Raw genomic sequence first — 11,382 nt, 5'->3', positions numbered from 1 at the left:
CAGCCAGAGGTGGCTTCCAGCTACAGCCACGACATGCCAGCACCAACCCAGACCCTTGATCAGGCTGAGGCCAAAGGAAAAGACAAGGCAAAGATAGACGTCGACCCCATTGAGCAACTGCTGTAGGCAGTCAAGGCTCTGAAAGTCAGAGGGATGAACAAGCAACAAACATCTGCAATAGTGACCAAAGCTGTGGATGATGCTTTCCCCGCTCCGACCAAAGGCAGTTCAAGCTAGGCAGAAAACCGAGACGGGCCCCGTCATGCCCAGACAATTCCAGTAGTTCCCAACCCTGCACCGGGAAAGGTTCAAAAGGCCAAGGCAGCGCCAGCTGATCCTTTCGCCAGCGCATCTGGCAAGAATCCTCAAACTGCAAAGTACCTGCCCTGAGGGCGCAGAGTCTTTCACGACCTCCACATGCCTTTGTCTAGGGCATTGTTAATATTGGCGAAGAATGGGCATCTTAAGCCTTTGGAGCCCCGGCCACTCCCGAAGAATCTCCCCGCCACTCATAACGCTACCTTGTACTGCGCGTACCATCAACAGTCCGGTCACAGTACCGATGGATGTTCCCGCCTTCGTCATGAAGTGCAGGATTTGATTGATAACAAGGTTATCCTACCACCTACCTCAGGCAAGCCCGTCACCACTCAGTTGTTGGATTTCGAGGGCTCAGATACTGCGAGTATGTAAAGTGAACCGCCTGCGGGCAACATTTGGTATATTTTGGATGAAGCGTCTGGCACGCGTTTTTGAGCATCGGTGAAACCGAGTTTTGTAAATCCTGGCTTGGATGTCGAGTCAGTCTTTTGTTTTTTAGTCTGTCTCTTTGTCTTGAGTCAGTCTTTTTTTGCTTAAGGGTCTGTCTTGTTGTATCGAGTCAGTCCCCGTTGTATATAATACCTGGTGATTCTGGGGTTGTTGTCCCGAACACCATTTTGTTTTGTAATTATTACCTGTTTTTGTTTTGAGTCTGTTTCTACCGAGGGGCCAGTTGCGCCAACAAAGTCGATCAAAACAGCTGTTGCTATCTCAAACTCCATGCTTGCTTTCAGCATAAGTGCCAGAGAATTTGATTGGGCTGACAGTACATCTCGCCTGCTCTCCTACGCGCCAAACTTATTGCATTAACCTAAGTTTTCCAAAAAACAACCTCTTTCAACACCGCGGTGATAAAAATGAAGAGGAAGGAATTCCTCGGGTTTTTGCAAGATTTTGATCATTTTGAGAGAAAGAGAGGCGTGCTAAGCCTTTTTATGAATGAAATCATGCTTGTCGGCGTGAGTACTGGGAAGGATCCTGGCCTGATCCAGATTGGTTCCACACTATCTTCGGCGCGAGCGATTCGTCGCTTTCTTAAAAACTTTCAAAAACAAATGTTTTACGCGGCCCTGCGAAGACCTGTGTGGAATCGCTCTTGAGATTGCGCAGCCTAGGATCGCTCTTAGCCTCAAGATTCAATTTACTTGTTCTCCGACTTTGAACCCGTTCAGAACATTCAGAAAGTTCAACGGACAAACGCCATGAAAGGCCCGTGTGGCCAGTTTTGAGGTAGCCTTCGATCAAGAAGCATCAAAGCCGAATCAGAAGGAGTAGATCTCGCCGGAAGAAGCTCGTAGAGCAACCATGATGGATTCTCCTGCAAATCAGTGCAATAGCTGTCCTCCTAGACACAGAGAGGCTTCAATTCAAGAAAACCATTTGGCATGGACTTGCTACACTTTTACCCTTTGAGAGGCTCGCTGGGCCGAAAACCCGGAAGGGCGGCCCAGGCAAAAGTTAAAGCAAGAAAACAAAAAAGAAAGAAGAAAAGAAAAAAAAAAAGGGAGAAAAAAGCAAGAAAACACAAAAGAAAAAAGAAAGAAAAAAAAAAGAAAAAAAAGAAATAGAAAATGAAAAGAAGCTCGCAAGGTCGAAAACCCGCATTGGGCGCCTTGGCAAAAGTGAGAGCCAAACAAAGTGAAGGTTAAAATACCCGAGTGGACCTTAACCGGAACTACGTAAGGCTTGATTCCCATGTTTGGGATACGTAGGCAACTTCATCATGAAGTCCAGCCCCCAACGCTTTCATAAGCGTCTCAGTCCATGCAATGGTTTCGACTTCATCCCAAAGTTCAGTGGCCAACACCCTTCAAGGTGATTGTGTCCATATATGTGTTGTGACCGTCTTCGTCATCGCTGTGTCCAAGAACTCGACCACCGCCAATGAAGACTGTCTGCGGATTGCTGCGGCACCATCCCAAACAAGGGGCAACTTTCTGTTGCCACGAGCCGCTGTGAGCCGCCTTCCAAACTAGGGGCAACTTTCCGTTGCCTCCCACCCCCCTTTAAACCAGGGGCAATTTTCCACTGCCTCCGACCCGAGGTTGCGCATCTCGAAGAGTAAGTTCCATGCTTGTTGAGCATCAGTTGTTTGAAAAATAGTTTTTGAAAATTTTTACTGAGGTTGACTATTTTCTCGAAAACTATTTCATTTTCCAAAACCGGACCATTGTCTTGGATCCAGAAAGGAAAATTTTCAGCGCTTGCAGCCTGACTTGCACGGTTTTCAAATCGAAAATCGAACAAGTACGTTAATCCGACTCTCATTTTGATCAAAACCGTTTTAGTAGAAAGCAAAAACGAAAAAATGGTTAAAATGATGAACTAGGGGCACAGTTGAGCTAGGCGTTCTGTCTTTCCCCCGTCACCGACGTACTTGCCAGAAGGGCGTTCTACCCGCCGGAAGAAATAGCTGTGAGCTAACGGCATCGGGCGTGAACCCGCAACTTCCTGTTCATTCATCAGTCACCCCAGGGAGGGATGAAAAATGAGAGATTGAAGAATAGAGAGGTGTGAGTTGAGAGAAAAGCGAGAAAAAGGGTTTTGAGAGAAAAATCCGAGCTTGAGAGTCGAGTGATGTGAGGATCATAAATCAGAAAGGGTGGGAAACAATACCCAGGTTGAACTGGCTCCTCGTGGTCCGAGGTCCCCCATCTTCGTTTACGCGTCTGTGTGTCATGTCTCTTTCATTTGACGGTCTCGTCTTTTGTTTTGAGTCTCTCCCGAGCGTGTCTCGTTGTGTTTAGGTCGTGTACCTCTTTGTTTGAGTCCTCCCCACTGTATTCAGTTGTAGGCTCGATATCCCGGTTTGAAAAACCCTCATTCGATTTCAAAAATCACTTATGATCAGAATGCTGTGCCATTCTTTACATTCGAACGCATTTCGACTCCAACCGATTCCATCTTTGAGGTCCGTCCTGTCAGATTGGGCTGTTTGTTTGAGAATTGCTGTGTTCAGGGTGAACCGAATGCTGTGCTAAGGGCTGTATACAGATTAATCCCCAGTAGAGCAAGGGCTGTGTGTCCAGAATCAGGCAGTGGGTTGCTTAGGTGTATTTTGCCGTCGGCTGTTTAGCTATCCGATTATTACAGTGCGAGTGTTCAATTTTCAGACAACCAATCAATTCCATTTACATTGAGGTGTAACATGATGAGATGCGATGCAATGCATGAAATGTGTCAATGTAAACACTTTTTCAGATAAAAAGTCCGTTTCATTTCATTATCTTTTCAAATGTACAAGTTTTGGAAACAAAATCTGCCTGCGGCAGTACAAGGTAATCTATCTACCAACAAAAAGAAAAGTACAAAAAAGAAAGAGAAGATAGCAAAAATCTGCATCCATGTCAAGTACTCCAAGGGCCGTCAGTCCGTCCTAGTCCTCTTCCTGGACGAGGGTCCAGGAGCATCATCAGCGTCGTCGTCAGAGCCCGAGCTAGAACCGTCTCCGGTCTCCTCCTCCGATGACTCGGACTCCGCCTCGGCCTCCGCCTCTGACTCCTTGTCGTCATCATCGTCCGGGACTGGAGCTCGCGAGCTGCTCCCGACGTGAGTACGCCCTCCCCTGGTACGGGGAAATATCCTGCCCTCCTCATTTCTCCCCCGAACAGGGACAGAAGGCCCAGCTGGAGCACCTCCTGCCATGGGAATCTGGAAAGGAGGCTGAAAAAGTACACGAAAAGGGAAATGCATCAGTACACTGTGAACAGTTTAAAGGTGCAGAATGCAGTGTATGAATACAGTAAGAGTGCCGTGAGCAGTTTAGCAATGCAGAATGCAGTGTGTGAGTACAGTGTATGAATGCCGTGAGCAGTTTAACAGTGCAGAATGCAGTGTGCGAGTACAGTGTATGAATGCCGTGAGTAGTTTAACAGTGCATAATGTAGTGTGCGAGTACAGTATAAGAATGCCGTGAGCAGTTTATCAGTACAGAGTACGGTGCAGAATGCAGTGTATGCAGTGTGTCAGATGCTGTGAGATCAGTGTGTCAGGTGTTGTGCCATGAATCAGATTATGTAAAGCAGTGGATGAATGGTTTGAGGCCAATGTCAGAAGGACATACCGGTATGCTGTAGACGGCTAGGAGGTCAAATGTCCGCTGGAGCATCCCCATCATTGAGGCATTCATTGCCAACGACTGACGGGTGTACCCCGAAGAAGCCTACAAAAGTATCAGACACATCAATATTCTGTGGAATATCAAGTAAACTGAATTGAATAACTGTACAAAATGCAGTGATACGTACTGGTGGTAAGTCGGGGACGTCAATGAACTCATGACCAGCCGGTGGAGGGGCGAAGGGGATCTGATAGGTCGACCCACCCTGCCCCTGGAAAGTCAGTATAGCAGGCAGGGCAGGCCAGCCAGCTCCTCGTCCTCCCTGCACTCTACCCCTACCATGGACCCGGGCCCTCCTCGAAGATCCAGCCCCTGCTCCCGCTCCGGCCCCAGCCGCCGATGCTACAGGCCTGGCCCCCTCTGCTCGACGACCACTCAGGGGGCGCATCAGGTACGTCCGCACGTACTCCTGATAATCGTCGGTGCCTCGGAAGTCGGCCTCCTCCCAGCCGATGGAGTAATCATCCAGCTGCTCAGTGGTGAGCCCCTCGGTCTCCCTCATCTCTGCAGGAGGGTGAACCGGGACTATCTGCTCAGGTAACCTGTGGGTCTGGCGTAGAAAACGCTCCCCCAGGTACCAAGCCCGACAGACCGGGCCCTCTTAGCAGAATCCGAAAACGCGAGGTCTCCTCAGCATCAGGGAACCGACCCCGCATCGCCGACGGCAAGGAAGCCCATGGCCGCCAAGTGATCTGAAAGTGACAGACAGTTTGTTATCTACTATTATTGAAATATGCAGTGGGAAAGCGAAGCTAAATGAACTGAAAGTAAAGCATACCTCGGCCGGGGTGATGGTGTCAAAATATCGACGGAAGAAGCCGAATGTCTCCCGTGGTCGCCAGGTGCATCTCCCATCGAAGCGACTCGAGAACGGGACAGCCGGAGGAGGCTCCGCGACTGGTACGGGTGCAAGCCTAGGGAAGTAGGCGTAAACCCACAGCTGCAAAACAGATGTCAGTATGACCATCAGATAAAGCAGAATATGCAGAATAAAGCAGGGATGGCAGAGCCCTGTGTAGTGTATTGTTTGCAGTGTACAGTGTGAGCAGTGTACAGTCAGTGTAAAGCAGAATGTATGTGTGTGCCGTGTGTACAGTATACAACAAGTATAAAGCAGACCACAGTGTGTGCAGTGTACAGAGTACAGAGAATATCGGACAAAAATGAAAAAGCGGAGAAGAAGTATACCTCCCAAGCCCGCCAGTAGCCTCCGAGTAGCTGGCCGCTGCCGCGAGAAGCCGAGCTCATATATCCATAAAGGGTGGCCAGAGCAGCGCCGCCCCAATCGTAGTGCAGAATGTCCCGGACGTCCACCAGTGCGCTGAGAAGGCAGAGAGGCACGGTGTTCGCCCGGTCGGCGAAGATGGTAGTCCCGAACAGGAACATGAGGAAGCCGCGAGCATACCTCTCCTCGTCCTCTGGGTTCATCTGCGCCTCCTCCTCCAATGCAGGCTGGACCCGAAACTGTACCTCGAACCAGGAGTATCGGACGAAACCTGGACGAGCTAGTGGCGGCGCCTCCCCCAGCAGATAAACCTGAGCGGCGGTCCACTCATCCATGTCGGTGTCGAAAGGGATCGGATCCCCCCTACCCCGATGTCTGCGAGCATCGAGAAGTCATAAGGGGTCATCGTCATGTCCCCTGCAGTAGAAAAGTGGAAAGAATCGATGGTGTCCCACCACCTCTCCGCCAAAGCAGCAAGGAGAGGCCTGCATGTGGACAACCTAGAGAGCCCTCGGCAGTAGGTGCCGAAGCCCGCTCGGTCCACGATGCGCTGGACCGCGTCAGGGAGCTCATCATACCACTCCCGTGCACCAGTATTCCCATACCCGCGAATGGTATGGGAACCCTCCTGCAAACAGAAAATGACAATCGCAAGACAACATTCAAAATGCAGTTTTGAAAGGACAGATATAGCATGTATGCAAGTTTGTCAGTTTCAGGCAAATACCGGGTGCCGGTGTGCTTATAGTGAAATACGTGTGCTGTGTCAACGTGTTTGGGTGTTTTAGAACAGATATAGCATGCATGCGGGTTTGACAGATTCAGACAAATACTGGGTGCCAGTGTGTGTGCAGTAGAATACAGTGAGTGCAGTGTTTGAGTGATTCAGGGCTAGTGCAGTGTGTGTGCATGTGTCAGTCTCAAACAGATATCGGTTGTATGTATGTTTACAGTCAACTACGGTCTATGGTGTATCAGATTTCAGCAGTTAAAGAGTACAACTAGCTACGGCAGTTTTGTATCCTACATTGCAGAAAGTAAAGCAGAAAGAAGAGAGTTACCTCGGAAGTGCCGAATGAAAGGTGGGAGGTAGGCTCACGCAGTAGTAGCTCAGGCGCCACGTGCCTCTCGAAGCTCCGGAACTGACGCAGGCCGTGGGGGGGCAGAATGTGGATCGCCGGCCGGTAGGTCGCCGGGTCGAACGGGCGCTCGCCCAACGGTAGGAGCTCGACCCCGGGATCCATCTCGTGGTCCGGGGGAGTCCCCCCATGTGGAATGTCGTCCGCCATGTAGAGAGTGGTGTGAAAATGGCCGGAAAAGGAAAACCGGGCCGGAATACGAGGAGTCAACCGAAAAGGCAACTCTCGAGAGGGTCGGAAATGGCCGGGAAGGCCGGAATGTGAAAAGGCACGGAAATGAAGAGGAAAGTGAGGGGAACAAACCCCGAAAAGGCGAGAACGCCAAACGAGGCACCGAAACGAAAAAGCGATCGGTGGAAAATGTCCGAAACGCGAAGAGAATTGCGAATCCGACGACGAAATGAGCGTAGAACGCGGAGAAACGGGCGAAAAAGGAGAGAGAAGCACTCTAGAGAGAGAAGGCAAGAGTTTTCGGCGGCCAAGGAATGAGAAAATAGGGTTTAGAAACCCTATTTTATAATGCCCAAGGTGAAAAGTCAAAACTGCCCCGCACCAGCAACTGTTTGCCGGTCGGCAATATTTTGTGCCGGCCGGCACTTTTTTGTGCCGATGGAATTATTTTTATGCCGGTGGCCAGCCGGTGGCCTCCCCTTTCGGCCGGTGGGGTTCCCACAGCCTTGGTCAGGCCATATGAGAAGTTTGTGGTCTTCATAGCTCAAGAAAGTTCAAGAAAGTGTATCTCCGACGTTCAACCGGCCTCCGTTTTGACTTCGGGCCGTGTCTCCAGTGTGTGGCACTCGAATTCGTACAAGGTGTATCCTTTTTGTATCCTTTTAAATTCAAAATTTGCCCCATGTGTGTTGCACAAGTTCATCACCCTACTTCGGTGCATTACATCGCGCTGTCGTACGCCACACATTTGCATTGTTATGCACGTGTTACATGCGTTGTAACACGCGCCCCTTTGCATTGTCGTGCACATTTCTCATGCATCATCATTGCATTTCCATTCCATGCATTGTCATGCATTCTGGAATACGTGCGTTGTTGCGCATTTAAGCCCATTTACATTCCGTGTGGCATGCGTGTCACACTTATTATCGCACTGTTTTGTGCATTTCAAACTATCGCACTGTTTTGTGCATTTCAAATCATCGCACTGTTTTGTGCATTTCAAATCGTCGCACTGTTTTGTGCATTTCAAACCGTCGCACTGTTTTGTGCAATTCGAATCGTCGCACTATTTTGTGCATTTCAAACCTCGCGCTGTTCTGCGCGTCGCACTGTTTTGTGCATTTCAAAATCGTTCGCGCTGTTCTGCGCATCGCACTGTTTTGTGCATTTCAAACCTCGCGCTGTTCTACGCATCGCACTGTTTTGTGCATTTCAAACCTCGCGCTGTTCTGCGCATCGCACTGTTTTGTGCATTTCAAAATCGTTCGCGCTGTTCTGCGCATCGCACTGTTTTGTGCATTTCAAAATTGTTCGCGCTGTTCTGCGCATCGCACTGTTTTGTGCATTTCAAAATCGTTCGCGCTGTTCTGCGCATCGCACTGTTTTGTGCATTTCAAACCTCGCGCTGTTTTGCGCATCGCACTGTTTTGTGCATTTCAAAATCGTTCGCGCTGTTCTGCGCAACGCACTGTTTTGTGCATTTCAAAATTGTTCGCGCTGTTCTGCGCATCGCACTGTTTTGTGCATTTCAAACCTCGCGCTGTTCTGCGCATCGCACTGTTTTGTGCATTTCAAAATCGTTCGCGCTGTTCTGCGCATCGCACTGTTTTGTGCATTTCAAAATTGTTCGCGCTGTTCTGCGCATCGCACTGTTTTGTGCATTTCAAATCTCGCGCTGTTCTGCGCATCTCATTGCATTTTGCATGCATTCCATCGCACTGTCCTGTGCACTCACGTTGCCTAACGCATTGCGCTATTTTGTGCATCATCCCGCCGTGATTTTATTCGGTCTGGCGAGACCTTAAACACGCACGGTCTGGCGAGACCTTAAACACGCATGGTCTGGCGAGACCTTAAACACGTACGGTCTAGGAGACCTTAAATCCTCGGAAGGTGCAAGACCTTTAATGCATTGGTGTGCGCACTATTGCTTTGTACATGTCTTAAGCCGCGTGTTGTCGTGCATTCCATGCAACATGCATCACTTGCATCATTTGCATTTCAAAAAAAAAAAACAAAAACAAAAAAAACATGCATTGTCATGCATACATTTTGCATTCCGGTCTAGGAGACCTTAAATCCTCTGAAGGTGCAATTCCTTCGGTGTTTGTCGTGCCCGAACGACTTTCGGTGGTCTGGTAAAGCCACCTGTCTGTGGTTGCGATGAGTTCCTAGAAGACCAACTGGGACGGTGGAAACTAGAGTTCGAACGGCTTATGCCTAGAACGCAAAGGTTCGGGAGTTCCGAGACTAAAGTCTGGTTTAAATACCCAGAGGTTTACCCTCGGCTTGAAATCTGTATGGAAGCCCCATAGGTTGAGGCGGCATGTCTACGCCTCAGTTCCGGATACTGAACCAACCTAGTATATCACCCTGTTGGTAAGATAGAGAAAGTTGCAATCATAGTCATTGCATCATAGTGCATTGTCATGCATTTGCATTGTAGTTTGCATGCATTCATTGCATCACCCTCCATCTATGGCTTGCGCCTTTCCATGTTGAGCTTGGTCTGGTATGTGCCCTTACTTTTCATATTAAAACACAGTTCTGCATGTGTATCGCGCCGATTCCACGCTGATATGTTGGTTGAGGGTTGCGGCACCTTTTCTGTGTTACACATGGCTCGTACGTGTACATGCCTTTCCTAGGCAAAATTTGGTTTGGCTTGCGTGCCATATCCATTGTATCCATATCCATTTCATTGCATGTTTGTAGATATTGCATTGTAGATTGCATGCATTCATTGCATCACCTTCCGCCCATGGCTTGCGCCTTTCCATGTTGAGCTTGGTCTGGTATGTGCCCTTACTTTTCAAGTTAAAACACAGTTCTACATGTGTATCGCGCCGATTCCACACTGGTATGTTGGTTGAGGGTTGCGGCACCTTTTCTGTGTTACACATGGCCTGTATGCGTACATACCTTTCCTAGGCAAGATTTGGTTTGGCCTGCGTGCCATATCCATTGCCATCTTCTTAGCATATCCATATATATTACATTGTAGTGTAATTTTTGCATCCGGCATTAGGATCGTAGTCCTTTCTCCAGCGGGTCGTTTCCCCACTTATGTCAATTCCACCCAATACTTGTTCTTGCGTCTGTCTACAATGCTCATAGTTCAGTTGACCGTTCTATGGTAGATAGACTTGTTATCTCCATCAATCTATTTGACATAGGTGTGGTTTCGAACCGCTCGTGATTGGATCACGATTCAAATGCTTTGCATGTAGCTTGCATTGTTTCAATTACATTGCATCTTCATTTGCATTGTTTATACATTGTTTTGTATATATTGCATTTCGTTTTGCATCCATTTTGCATTGTCATGCATGTTGCTAACAATATTGCACCTGTTAAGTTTGTTTTCTTTTCAGGCACGATATTGTATGTACGGTTCATTTGAGGTTGGTGCAACCAGACGAGCCGCACAGGTATTGTATCTCCCGAGTGAGACGTATCGAGAATTGCATAATTCTCTTACATCCTTTCTGCATTGTAGTGTAGTTTGGTGTATGCTAGCTTAAAACTGTCGCATGTATGCTTCGTTACAGCTTTCTTTGCATGATCATAAATTATGCTCGGCTTCGTGCATTGTCTTGCATTTTGCCCCTGCCTTCGGGCGCATATCTTGATTGTCTTGCATGTTTGTCTAAGTCTTCGGCCTTGTCAAAAATGGGTCGTCTCTGGGCTTTGACATTCACTCCCGTCATTGTTATGACTTTCGAGTTCTGTCAAAGAGGGGCAACTGTAGACACCCCACTTTTGACCGTCCTCAAGACTTGGACGTCACCGTTTGAACACACGGTGATCTTCCATGTTTGTGTTCGTTTGGAGTTCCCGGAGGTCCCGGCTCGCGCGCCTTGCCTCAGGATCCCCGAACTCGACCGTTTAGTGTCTGGTTTTGCACCAAACACTTGCATCTTGCCCTTGAGAGGCAGGGTGGGGCTTGTAGACCATCCCCACCCATCACCGGCAGTGGCTAGAGGCCACCGGCTGGTGTTTGCTGCCGCCGGCAATGTAGTTTGCCGGCCGGCACTATTTGTTGCCGGTCAGCACTTTTTTGTGCCGGTCGGCACTCTTTTTGGCCAAGATGGCATTTTTGGCCGGCCGATTGCTGTTCATCTGCTTTTGCAGATTTTTTTAGACAGCTGTCTTGCTTTTGCTCCCCTCCATACACGTGTATGGAGGGATCTCCCTCTTGCAAAGCTTGTCTTGTAAGCTTTACAAGAGACATATAGAGAGAGGCTCTCTCTAAGGCAAAAAAGGAGAGACAAGGTTAGACTTAGGATTTTTAGAGAGCAAAAGAAGCCATTGTTGAGCTCTTGTTCTAGGGTTAGTGTTAGATACACACTCTATCTCTCTTTCCCTCTTATTTGTACACTAGGTGTTTTGTGTCTCACTAT

The sequence above is a fragment of the Camellia sinensis genome, chromosome 15 (assembly GCF_055761805.1).
Source record: "Camellia sinensis isolate YWXY chromosome 15, ASM5576180v1, whole genome shotgun sequence".
NCBI lineage: Eukaryota > Viridiplantae > Streptophyta > Magnoliopsida > Ericales > Theaceae > Camellia > Camellia sinensis.
The sequence above is the reverse complement of the archived record's forward strand: the minus strand, read 5'-3'. Positions refer to the sequence as shown.